Raw genomic sequence first — 14,006 nt, 5'->3', positions numbered from 1 at the left:
TTTGCATGCGTAAATCCAAGCAAGTATACTTTGGGGCAATTAGGAACGGGCATTTTAATACATTTAAAATTTTAAGTAGTGTTCAAGTGGAAGCGTGTGAACTAAGGCATTATAAAAGGCAGTTATAATTTAAGTAGTAGCTAGTATAAATTTTTGAATAACAATACTTTTATATCAATATTCTGCGTTGTTTAAAACTGAGGGTTAACATTTTCTTATGAATCTTACCAAAAAGTACCAGATACTTAAAAAGCATTACTATCATCATATTTAGCTCTCCGCATACCGTATTGATTTCCATAAACTGTATGTTTGACCACAATGAAGAGCTCCAAAAGTATGTAATAGGAAAAATCCGGGCTTATTGATGTGGACGAAGCGAACTCATATCAGAAGGTTGTAGGACTAAAATCTTTAATTTCCTTATCTATAGACCTGAAGCTACTTTTAAGTAGCGCTTAACCGAAGTATGTATATTTGATGCTTACATCGAAGAACACATTTTTTTGGTCAGTTTGTTGCGCAAACAAAATCAGTTAACAAAACTCGCGAAAAAATTTATCACCACACGGAGAGAATGATTTTTTGCCTTTTAACTACAAAACAAATAAACATTCAGTTGCACTGCAGCAAAAATGCTTTATTAGCCACTATAAATACTATCAAAATAGGCCAACTAATATTGAAAATTTCAGTCAATATATGCATACATACATACATTCCATAGATTCAAAGTGCTGAAAGCTAAATATCAACTAATCTAATTTCTTTTAAGCTTATTTTCATGTTTGGATTCTAGGTATGATAATGCGTGTGTTTGTTGAAGGCGTCATACAGACACTTTTATGACACCCCAGCCCTAGCTTTTTTCGAATTCACTTCTACACAACACTATAACTTGAATAAATATTGCAATACATATAAATTTTTTTTATTGTCTCATAACTTTAGAGTTCATTTTCGTTTACCGGATTTACAATATGTATTTTCAGCCTCGATTTCTCACTCAATTACTCACTTTCGCTCATGTAGGAATTGATTTGAAGAGATCATATTACTAACTCGAGCACTCAGCAATTTAGCTTCTTGAGTGATATATCTACTCTGAGCTAAGTTTGAATTTCGAAGTACTCAGCTTACTTTATTTGAGGCGAATTTGTGCAGTTGCTCTCTTATTGAGTGTAGCTCACTCACATTTGTAGTAAACAAAACTGACCTACACTAAGCTAATTTACTTTAACTTAGGTACATAAATTAAGACATTTTATATTATCTCAGAGGTTTTGTGGAATATATACAAACCGCGGTTAACGTCATACACATTAAAAATTTTAAAAATTTATTTAATAAAATGTTAGGGTTCAATCTTATCCAATTAAAGAGTACAATTAGAATATTAATATAAAAGTACTAAGTAGCTAGAACAGAACTGTAGCAATGCACCCTAGTTTCATCTAGCACTTCAAGCTATCCCTCAACATTGAAGACTTTTCGTTATCCGTTAGAACTGGTAAAGTCAATTACAGGGAACTTTTTACGAGCTAATATTTTACGCCCTTTAGAGACATTGTTGTTGTTGGAATTGAAACTGATACACAGGTTACTTTACGCTGCTGATGAGTATAAATATAAAATGATAATAAATTATTCAATTGAAATTTTTGTAGTAATTACAAGTAATGTAGACCAAAATAGGCGTAAGTATCAGTTAAGAGTCTTAAAATGTAACTACGGGACTCTCTATGGTGAGATTTTCTATATAAAAATGGCTGCATTTTCTTAAGATGGTCAGAAGACAATGTCACATAATTCGCGGTTGAATAAAATGTATAAAACTCTACACTTGTTCAACAATGAAATAAGAGAAGTTTTGCGTCCAATATATATGCATGTTGCGAAATTACTCTTCATACATTTTTTTTGGCAATCGGTTCAAGTTTTATGAATTTATATGAACTTTTTTTTCATACTCGTGCTCATTACTTAAGTTTGATTATACTCTTTATAAGTAAATTTATTCCTTGCTACGAACCTTTCCTTTTATACATAATCGGTTTAAGTTTAGCTCACTTCTGTTAAAAATCTCTGCAAACTTATGTTCTTAGCCTTCAGCTAGTAATCTTTACTCTTAAAATGGGTTTAATTTTAATTCACAAAATTCCAATTATTACATATATATTTATATATTTCGCAAAAAACATTTGCTCTTATACAATGTCAGTTCATTTTTATTCTAACTTGTGTTAAAAATCTCCACAATTTTTCTGCGCACATATGCTGTTAAAATCCAAAATTTGAGCATCATTCGAAATTACTCTCTATATTTTGTATTTATATATTACAAGTAACCTTTACTCTTATACCAAATCGGTTTAAGGTCAACTCACTTCTGTTAAAAATCTGCGCAAGCTCTCTCCACGCTCATAATGCTAAAATTCAAAATATTAGGATCTATCGAAATTACTTCCTATATATGTATTTATATACTCTTATACTAAACTGGTTTAAGTATAATTCAATAATGTTAAATATCTCTACACACTGTCTCCACGCTCATTTTGGAATTAATTCCTATATATTAAATTATGTATAGCAAGTAACCTTCACTCTTATACAAAATCGGTTTAATTTTAAACACACTTATGTTAAAAATCTATACAAACTCTCTTCGTGCTCATTTTTTTTAACATCAATGTTTAAGCACCTTTCGAAATTACTCTTCATTTATTAATTGTTAATAAGTTTTACTCTTCTTACATTTATTTATTACTAGTAACCTATAGTGTTATACAAAATCGGTATATATTTAACTTATTTACGTTAAAAAACTAGGTAATATTTAAAGCTTCTGTATACTTTCAAGTTTTTCAAACACATCCTGATCTCAAACAATAACACTCACTATAGCTGGCATTAGCAGCACAACCTCCGACAAATTCCATTCGTCGTTGGTTAGCTACCGAAACCAAATTGCAAATCCTCACACACATCTACGCACTTATAAATGCAGCACTGACTTTGTGAGTAAGTCGGCAATTCGTTTACTTTCGAAGTTTCGTTAAGCAGCGCTGTCGCTTAAACCCTCGTTAGGACGACTTTTCCAGTGCAATTTGCTCGTATCATCAGTGCCTGTCGTCAACAAATTAGTTTAGTCTTATTTGGACTTCGTCGTTGATGGTTGTGTAGCGATCCTGAATATTGTGCCGAACGCGCGCCTTTCTGGCATAAAAAATGTTAGTGTACATATGTATATAAGGCTATTATTGAGAATATAAGAACAAAATCAGTGAAAATGCCACAGTTCAAAGTTGAAGGTCGAAAATAAAGTTGAACTCAAAACTATCGCACGAATATACTTCTGCAGCTGTTATCGTTAAGCTATGTGAAGAAAGAAAGTCATATAAATAATCGTGGTCTTATTTTTGCACAAAATGTGAAGTTTTACAAAATGAAATTATAATAAGCAGAGAAATTTAAAAAATTTTAATAAAATAAAAGACGCTGATATAAAATGCATACAAAATATTTATAAGATAATTAAAATTACGAAACAAAGAAAAGACTAAGCATTTTGAATATGATAACATATTTAATACAATTGGTTAGTCAAAGCATTACAAAGTAAAGAATACCATATCATAACTTAACATAACATGAATTAAGAAATCAAAAATTACAATAAGTAATTTACTTTTCGCCAAATAAAAAATAGATACGAGGTGGGTTCAGTAAATAACGAAACTTCGCGGCTTTAGAGAATCCAATTGTCAACATTTTCAAGCCATTGCATAGTCTCAATCGCGGGCTTTGAGCGCGGCGACCAAATCAAGAAATTCTGGAAGGGACACAAACCCAACATGATCACAAAGTATGCCCAAAATGTTTGCATACTTTTAGCCGTATTTTCGCATATCTCAAGCGGAACAAATCAATTGAAGAGCATTGTGGTTCAAAAATAATAACTTTTAAGATATAATTTTTTAATGGCAAATAAAAATATGGAATTTAATAAAAATTTAATTAACAAAAAATAAATTATTCAATATTCGGATTCATAATATTAGTAACATTATTATTGTTTTGGTAAATAGCTATCCCACCATTTGGAACAGTATCTCGTTTGAACATTATTAGGTATTTCAATCGGATTATTAATGCTAATAAGTTTCCCCTTATCTTGACTGGCGATTTCAACATCAACTTCGCTAATAAAAAATCAGAGCGGTTGACAACTTTTCTTTCGGAAAAATTTAATTTAAAAATGAATAATGATCCACAAGAATCCAGATATTTAAAGAATATCAAGTCTCAAACTTATCTTTTTGATTTTAGTTACCATAAACCTATATTTTCAATGATATAAATTCCTGAATAACTTATATATATGTGTATTCTCAGTTATTCAATAAAAGAAAAAAAATTGTTTTTTTATCGATCACCTCGCTCAAAAAGTGTAACTTGAATTATTTTATATAAAAAACAAAAAATACTGAATAAAAAATATATAAGTAATTAAATTGCATAAGTTGATAAAAAATGCTATGCAAAAGCTTTACCGCGACAGTCCCCGAGCGCCACATGTATTTTTGTTTTAATATGGAGGTTTACGATAAAATTTTAAACTGTATACCTATATTACCTAATTTGTCTGTAGCATCCACTGAGGTAAGACGTGCTTTTATAAGCTTGTCGATTTTCGTTTCTTAAAATCTCACATTTCGGTTATTTTTCGTGAATCCTTAGCCAAAAACAATACCGTCACGATGCCCCAGACTAAAGATAACCTTAAAGGGCTATCGGTTTACAAGCATAGATTGCAAGCATTGCTAAAGAGCTATCCCAAAAATTGAGTTTGAGAAGTGTTTCGACGATTGAAAGAAGCGCTGGCATAAATATACAATATCGGAATGGAACTATTTTGAAAGCGACAACATTAGTTTAAAAGAATGAATAATTTTTTTTCAAAAAACGAAATTTCCCCCTTATTTTTCGAGCAAACGTAACGTAACATTAATATTTTAAATATTAGATGACTAAGAACGACTTTCTTAAAAAATATTTGCTCTATCAAACCAAATTAGTTTCAAATAACTAACTAAATGTCTTTAAATGCAATTATGCAACTGTAACGAATAACAATTGCTTAATATAGTGTGAAATTACTACCATGATTTATAAGTGTGAACATAAAGCAAAACGAATAAAAACAAAAATTCGGTCTCGATTTTGTTAAATTTTTTGCTTCGACAATTCTGAAATAAATTATTAAAATTTAATGTACCAAATTCTCAAAAAATTGTGATGTGAATTCAAATCCCGTCGAATAAGCACGAGAATACACACCGAGTGTTATGTTATTTCGTGTTCATTGAATTTAAAAAATATCATTACGGTTGGAAAATGTTTCTCCATAATTTAAATAATGATTCCCTGGAAGCGCAGAATTGCCAGAAGCGACAGTAATATAAATAGAAGGTTTAAATTATGTGTAAATGGAGGAACCATAGTGAAATAACAACAACAGTTAGTGTATTGGCAGATAGGGTTTTAGCGGAGTTTGCTTACTAGTACACATTAGCCATTGGCACGTGCGGAGTGACGTATACGTGTTTTTTTTTTTTTTTTTTGTAAGTAGGGGGAAGCATCGAAAGCCGAAGTGCGGAACTTTAATCCGCTAAACCTAACCTACTCCCAACTCAAGACTCTCCTACGGAACCACCTGATTAAGTGTTACTTCGTGGGAGTAATAAGACATTTAAGTCTCCTCTATAGTACGGACTGACGGACGCCTAATCTATTCCATATATCTTAGTTTTATCATGATTGAGGCTGCCGCTTCGCTGACAGCTTTCCAATTCACACTGGACTGACACATAAGTGTCGTCAAGTTTTCCACCATAAAACTACCACCGAGTGAAGTTTTAAGTTTTTCCCTTGTACTCGAAAAGCGAAGGCAATAAAAGAATACATGCTCAGAGTCTTTTATGCACTCTGTACACATCGGACAGTTCGGACTAACATCATGATTGAATCTATACAGGTAGCTTCTAAAGCACCCATGTCCTTTTAGTATTTGGGTAAGGTGGAAATCCAGGTCCCCATGTCGTCTGTCTATCCACGGGTGGATGTCCGGTATAAGTCTGTGGGTCCACCGTCCTTTGAGTGAGATTTGCCACCGCTGCTGCCATATTGATAAGCTTTTGACTCTCTCTGCTCTTTTGGCTCCTATAGACGACTCTGGTAACTTGTATACTCGCGCGAATTCATCACCGTGGATGTCAATGGGCATCATACTGGCTATTACTTCCGCAGCCTCGCTGGATATCGTTCGGAAAGCACTGATTACTCTTAGTGCCGACAGCCGGTGCACTGTGTTTATTTGTTTGGCATATGCTTTAACGTTTAACGCTTGGATCCATATTGGGGCCGCATATAATACAACCGATCTCATTACCTTTGCGAGTAAAAATCGCCGGCTGGAACATACGCAGCCTTTATTTGCCATCATTCTTGATAAGTCGTTGAGGATTTTGCTTGCTTTACCAGAGGTATATTCTAAGTGCTTTGAGTCTATTATTACTCCCAGATACTTTAGTTGTGGCTGTGGCTTTAGTTGTGGCTGTGATTGAATCTCACACTCCCCTATGGTGAGAGATATTCGTTCCTCCACTTTCCTATTACTTACTAGCAAGACTTCTGTCTTGTGCTCAGCCAGAACTAAACTCCTTGAGGAGAACCATTGCCGCAGACTATTGACGCATTCATTGCATTTGCTCCGGAGGTCATCTAGCTGCTTAGCCACTGCTACCACTATAAGATCATCCGCGTATGCGATTAATTTCACGGCTTCTGGTTGGTTTATTCTTAGCACCCCATCATACATCACGTTCCATAGAAGGGGGCCTAAGATTCGAAATAGCGTAGCTCTTGGTGCCTTCATCAGTGTCAAATATTAGTTGCCTGTTTTCAAAATAACTTTTACAAGATATTGAGGAGCGCGTATTTCACACAGAGCCTTGATTATGTTTGTCCATTTTGCTGAGTTGAAGGCATTCTTCACATCCAGGGTGATCAGGGCGCAGTATTTTTTAGTCCCGCCTTTCCATCTTTTTCCACTTACTGCGCTTTTCGCAGTGTCAACGATATTGTTTAGTGCGTCAATAGTGGACCTCTTTTTCATAAAGCCGTATTGTCTTTCTGATAATCCGCCGGCTTTCTGGATTGCTAACTCCAAGCGGTTTCTTACTATGCTTTCGTACACTTTGCCAATCAAGCATGCACAGAGGTCGATATGATGAGGCTTCCTCCGGAGGCTGATTTGGCTTAGGTAGTAGAACCAATCGCTGAACTTTTCATGGGTCGGGGAATATTTCTTCTTTTAAGCATGCATTGTACATTTTTGCGAACACATTTGGTTTTAAACTCATGGCTTCCTTTAAAGCTCTGTTTGGTATGCCATCTATACCAGGCGCTTTGCTGATTTTAAGTGACGTATACGTAATCAATAGGATATGCAGAAACAAATCCCATTACTGCACATGCTGCGCTATCTGGCGCTCTTGCTTGCAGGCCTTGCGTGCCAAAAAAACAGTGTAGTGTCCGCACCGTTTTGATACATTTTGCACGCTTCGCATTTGGCCTTGGCTGCCATTCGTTCGTTAACCAAGTAAGCAAAAATATATTTTGTGGAACAGCAGACATCACTGTTAATTACTTTTATTTACTAATAAACTTGCCGTTCTGTTGTCAACCCGTGACCAAATGTTCGTCCAATATTCCACATTATATTTTTATATTATTAGGAGAGGTCATGCATTATTCAATTAACTTAAAACGCTGGATATTCCATACTAAGTCTCTGATTATTGTTGGGGCAAACTACAGTCTACTACTGAGTTTTAACTCTGATTACTCCAAATCAAAAATAGGTATTTTTTTATAACAGAATATTATCAGCTTCTAAGCAATGGTTGACCTAAATTTCATTTGCGATAACTTTTACCAAACACATTATGTGCACCACTTCTGAAGCCAATAGCTTATTTCTAGAGTTATTGGAGTTCACATATATAGTTATATACGAATACAGGCATAAGCATCAATATATTTGTATTATCAGCATTCTTTCAACATATACATACATATATATTGGTTGTTTCTGATAATGAATATAATGCAATATTTGGAACAGAAGAGAGACGTTTGCTTGGCGTAGTAAAAAAGTTTCGCTAAGATTTTGCAGTTAGCTCCCTTGTGGAAAATGTGAAAAGCAGAACTTTTCGCGCTGAGAACTGTCTTCTGAGCTGAAGCACGTTTAATAAAATGAAATTTTCATTTTCTTTGACTTTTATGCATTTCAGCCAAACTTTCAAGAAAAAAAAAACGAGAAAAACGTTAACCTCGGCTGCACCGAAACTATAATACCTTTTACTGTAGCATTTCTTAAAGCATAAAGTGCACAGAAATATCTTTACTCTGATTTTTATGGGTCCGCTAGTATGGCGGCTATAAGCTATAGTGGTTCGGAGATCATACCGTTGTCTTGGATAATAATTCTTGCCAAAATTTGTAAGTCTTGTCCTTTCATACTAGAACTTAAGTTTGTATGACAGCTTTATGCTATAGTTGTCCAATCTGAACAAATTTTTGATACATTGTATCGTTGTTCAAAACAAATACACGAGGAAAGTTTTGTGAAGAATACCCTTTCATATATAATAATAACTGGCATTTATACCAGTGTCTCGTCTGACAAAATGTGTGGCGGAACTTGAGAAATTAGCTGAAATACAAGCAAATACCAAAGTGTGTGCATACGTTGTTGTTGTATTATACTTGTACAATAATATGGCTGCAATTTAATTTTAATAATGTAAGAGAATTGTTAGGACCTTTAGCAAAAATTTAATTTACTTAATAACCACTTGAAATATCTTATTAATTATATTAAAGCAATAATATTGCTGATGTAACTCGACAGAAATTTTAAAGTCGTAAATTAAGATCGCCCTTTTGAAATTTGGTTAACTACAATATCATCTGTACTCATATTATAAAGAAGAAGGGTTTGGGGAAAAGGTAAATATCTTTATCTTAGTGTTAATGCTTATCAAAATTACATACTTCATATTCAAGACTGACTCAATTCATTTAAATTATATTAATAATATGAATTAATCGATTCAGAAATTCCATTTGAAAGATATCCTCTCGGCTAGGCTTCAACATAATACATAACATTGGGTCACATGTCATGAAATAAAGTGCGCTGCGGTTCATTTGCCCAGTCTATCATATATTCGTGTATATGAAGTTCTCTGCTCACAAATGGGATGGCATATAGAGAGAACTGCTAGTTATTTACAAATATTAGTATTTATTTCGCGAAACACAGATCAATTACTTGTAACATTTTCATTCCCTACATGAGTTTAAACAGCTGCAGTTAAATCACAATACAAAATTTCAGCATCAAATTAAAACGTTTATTACAATTATAACTGGCATTGGTTTTTGTCAGTAAAGCCTTGCGATAAATTAAATTTTATTATGCACCAGCCAGAGAACTACCAAATTCAATTGCAATGCTGGCGGCTTTGCATGTTTGCTGGCACACTTTCGATTCCATCGAATACAATCGGCAACTACATAATGGTTTTCGCTACCCCCATTATTAATTTCTCAACAAAACTTTTTTTGTGAGCTCTTTGTCTAAATTGGCGTCAAATAAGTGCATTTTAGCATTGGCGTTATTTTTTAGTCCTTAATATTATGGCTGACACATTTGAATGGCTTTAAATATGTTGGGTGCCGGTTGCCCACATGCACACCCACATATGCTAATAAACAAATATATTCAATAAAATAACTTGGTTGTATGCCAAACTGTAATCTTTGGTGTGTCACATATACACGCAAGACAAATGTCACACATATTTATGTGCACTACTTTCTATACAGGAAGGCCAAAAGAAATTAGCCCAAATTTTATGCCCAATTCATTGTGAAATACCAACATAAAGGGAGTGCCTGGATCTTTTATTGAATCAACCAATGAAAGTGTAGATTAATTGCATGAAAGCACAATAAAGATCTCGTCTCTGAATTTTTTTATTTATTATATTTATTTTTTAAACGACGTCCCCATATTCTTATTCCAAGTTCATGGAAGAAATTTTTCTTTCTTAGTTGGCAGTTGAAAAGGCTGATTAACGTATATTCTTCGAACTGAATTGTATTTTTGCTCCTAACATTGGATAATACTTTTAGGAAAGGAAGATCTGGAACAAATACTGATTTAGTAAATATTTTAGAAGTCTCAGAATTGATAATTTTTTTGCATATTTGATGATATTTAATTTATAAATGTTCTCGTTGCTAACAATAAGGATTCTGAAATAACATATATTGTAGAAATTGGTATAGGTATTCCCACCCTTGAACTTAACAAAATTTATAATAATAAATTAATGCAGGTAACGCAACTGATATTGGGTTAATAAACTAATCAGCTACTCAAATTTTAAAACTGGAAAGAGCCTTAGCTCAATATCACCTCAAATGTTTTGTTTTTTATTAAATAGAAAAATAATATCAGGGAAAATATAACCCTTGTTTAGTCATTAATTCAAACTCTTTGGTGAAGTATTGAGTGACTATTTTTATTTGTCACCCAAAAATAAATATTCACGATTCTTCAATTTTAAAGTAAATTTTGGTTTACTAAATCGTAAATATTACACTTGTTTCAATTGTACACGAAATAATTATATTTGTTCTAGCCAAATAAGGTAGAGCTAAATTCGGATGTAACCGAACATTTTATACCCGCAAAGTCAAACGGTATATTCGTTTGAGATTCCTGATCCCAAGATCCATATCTTTTTTTCCCCCTAAAAGTGGGCGGTGTTTAGTGCTTGATTTACGTGCTTGATTTAGTAGTTTTTAAAAGTACCGTTATATTGGAACTGGACGGGGTTGTCCCCTGATTTCACCCATTTTCACACTGTCGATAGAGGTGCAAAAAAAATTTGTTCTCAGTGAACTTTGTTATTATAGCTTTGGCGGTTTAGGAGATATGCACAATAATCCTATTAGGAGGTGGGACCACGCCCACTTGAAAAAATAATATTTTAACTGCAGATGCTCTTCCCTAATGTGATCTGTATACCAAATAACAGTCTTGTTTCTTATTGTGGAGCTTAGTAAAAGCAATTTATTTTTTTTAATTATTGGTGTTTTGTGGGCGTGGCAGTGTTCCGATTACGTCCATCTGCAATACCAACGGTCTTACGGTAGTAAGAAACATGTGTAGCAAGTTTCATAAAGATATCTCAATTTTACTCAAGTTACAGCTTGCACAGACGGACTAACAGGTAGGCAGGCGGACAAACAGTCACCCGGATTTCATCTAATTAGGGAAATGAATTTTAGGATACTTATTAAAAGAAAAAACTCATTTCCCTAACTAATCCTCTTCCTATTCATATACTACTATTTTACATTTAAAATTTAATAGTTCACTGAAATGTTAAGTGCATAGCGCGGAACAAACACATTAAATTAACGCTAAATTAGAGCGTTTACTTCAAAAGTGATACAGACACTATAGTAGAAGCTTCAGTAGTGAAATGCTATTTTGATAAGAATTGTACGCGCGAAAATTTAGATCACTACCACTAATAAATACCGCAAGTGAATACGCTTTGATATAAATAAATGATATTGAAGGGAGTAGGACTCACCATAGACACTGTAGCAACGATAAGTGCGCAAGCCCGGTTGGGAATTCTGAGCGTGTAAACCAACATATCTTTCAAAATTAAATTTCTTAGACAAACTGAAAGATCGATGTCAATTGCTTGTATAGAAAAATTTTAATTCGACGAGATATCTTCACAAAATTTTGCATGGATTTTTGTACAAGACAACGCTAAGATCTTTGAAAAATTTGTTGAGATCGCCCTACTATAGCATATAATAGCTAAATAACCTGACCGAGTAAAACGAAAATCTTGTATGGAAACTTTTTTTATTATGAAGGGTTTTATGGCTTCAATTCAGCTGAAATTAACGTTTTTCCCTGTTTTTATGGTCAGTTTCGGAAACTCAATACAAATTCATTTAAGAAAATATAAAAATACCAAAGAAATAATAATATAATAAAAAATGTTACGAAAACTAGAAGAAAACTTCTTAAACGATTCGAAACGCGTGCACTACTACAACCATCACAGAGCAACAAAAATGTCACACCAAAAACATATTACCACTAATGATGTTTCGTCAGGCAACAAACTACGTAGTTGATATGCAAGTTCTTACAATTTTCGTCATTATTTATATAAACTGCCGACTAGCTTGAACAACTTACTTTACCATTTGAGCTAAAAATTTAGATTAATCGTTGGCCAAACAGTAAAGGTGTGAAATATTAACATTCCGTTACACCCACTCACTTCGCTTGTTTGAAAGCGTCAAACGTCCTACCAAAGTGCCACCAGAGGGTGGTCAAATGAAGGCAGACATTTGTATGTTTACGTATTGTTTTGTTATAAAATTGTATCAGATTGTGTTACACAGATTTGGTTAGTAAATGACTGCTGAAGTAAAATTAATGATGTTTGGAATAGAACACGTATTGTAGATCACAATGATAAAAATAGTAATCACATTTGGGTTTAGTAATCATATTTTAAAATTTTTGGAAAGCAATTATAAGAAATATTTCGCTTTAGAAATTCAAGTGTTATAAAATTTATATATTAGGTAAAGTAAAAAGTTCGTTCGGTTTTTTATTGATTTTTAAAAAGATGATAACTTTGTGTACATTTGTCCGATTTAAGTCAAATATGCGCCGTTTTGTTGGTAAACTTGTTGCCGACGAGATGCCAACTTCATTATACCCCTCTCCTAGAAGACTGCGTCTGTTGATCAAAGATGGCCTTTTCTGGATGAGTGCTGCTTTCAAGCGGTCCAGTTGTTGGCAGTAGAGGGCCGAATTGAGCGTTTGGCCATAGGGGAGCAGCTCGCAGTAGATGATTCCTTGCCCATCCCACCAAACACACAGCAAAACCTTCTTGGCAGTCAATCAGGTCTTGGCCACCATCTGGGCCGCTTCCCCGAGCTTTGACCACGACCGTTTGCGCTCGATGTTGTCATAAGTGACCTATTTTTCATCGCCAGGCACAATCCGCTTCAGAAACGGGTCGATTTTGTTGCGATTCAGCAGTGATTCGCAGATGGAAATTCGGTCCATCATGTTTTTTTGCGTTAGTTCGTGTGGCACCTAAACATTGAGCTTCTTTTTGAATCCAAGGTTATGCAAATAGTTCCAAACGGTTTTCTGGCTTATCTTTAGTTCCTCAGCAATTAAATAAGTGCTTACGTGACGGTCTGTTTCCACTATTTCCATGATTTTATCGCAATTTTCGACGACAGGCCTCCCGACGCGTGGTTCATCTTTTACATCGAAATTACCGGAACGGAACCTAGCAAATCACTTTTGTGCTACACGTTCGTTTACAGTATCGGGCCCATAAACTGAATTAATGGTTTCAGCCGCTTTGGCTGCTTTTTCGCTTTGATCGAAGAAAAATTGTAAAATATAGCGAATTTTCTCTTTGTTGGTGTCCATCTTTGACAAGCGCTCACAACGAACTGAGTAAATCAATCGAAAAACTGTCAAAGACAAACTTTTAGCGCGAATAAACACGTTTTCAGGGCCATATTTTATGACATGATGCGATACGTAACACTAGTACTATGGACAATAACGCCATCTCTTAGATAAAAACCGAACGAACTTTTTACTGGACCTAATATGAGAATAATTTTATGTCCCGAATTTGGTTGAAATCGGTTAAGCAGATCCCAAGATATGGATTTTCACCAAAAAGTAGGCGGTACCACGCCCACTCTCTCATTTTGAACGCGTTTCCTATAAAGTCATCTCATACTATCCCAGAGATAAAATTTAATGTCTCCGGTGTGTATAGTGCTTTATT

At 34.1% G+C, this 14,006-nt stretch overlaps 1 long non-coding RNA gene across 2 annotated transcripts in view; it reads left to right on the top strand.

Annotated features, from left to right (window-relative positions):
- Nucleotides 1-3,161: 3,161 nt before the first annotated feature.
- The window catches only part of LOC118682385 (uncharacterized), a 61,681-nt gene continuing 50,836 nt past the window's right edge, over nucleotides 3,162-14,006 (top strand). For both annotated transcript variants that reach the window (XR_011395436.1, XR_011395435.1), the window contains exon 1: nucleotides 3,162-3,233. This is a non-coding gene — a long non-coding RNA (uncharacterized lncRNA). The remainder of the gene's footprint in view (nucleotides 3,234-14,006) is intronic.

This window comes from Bactrocera oleae, chromosome 3, assembly GCF_042242935.1.
Source record: "Bactrocera oleae isolate idBacOlea1 chromosome 3, idBacOlea1, whole genome shotgun sequence".
NCBI lineage: Eukaryota > Metazoa > Arthropoda > Insecta > Diptera > Tephritidae > Bactrocera > Bactrocera oleae.
This window is presented reverse-complemented; position numbering and strand designations above follow the sequence as displayed.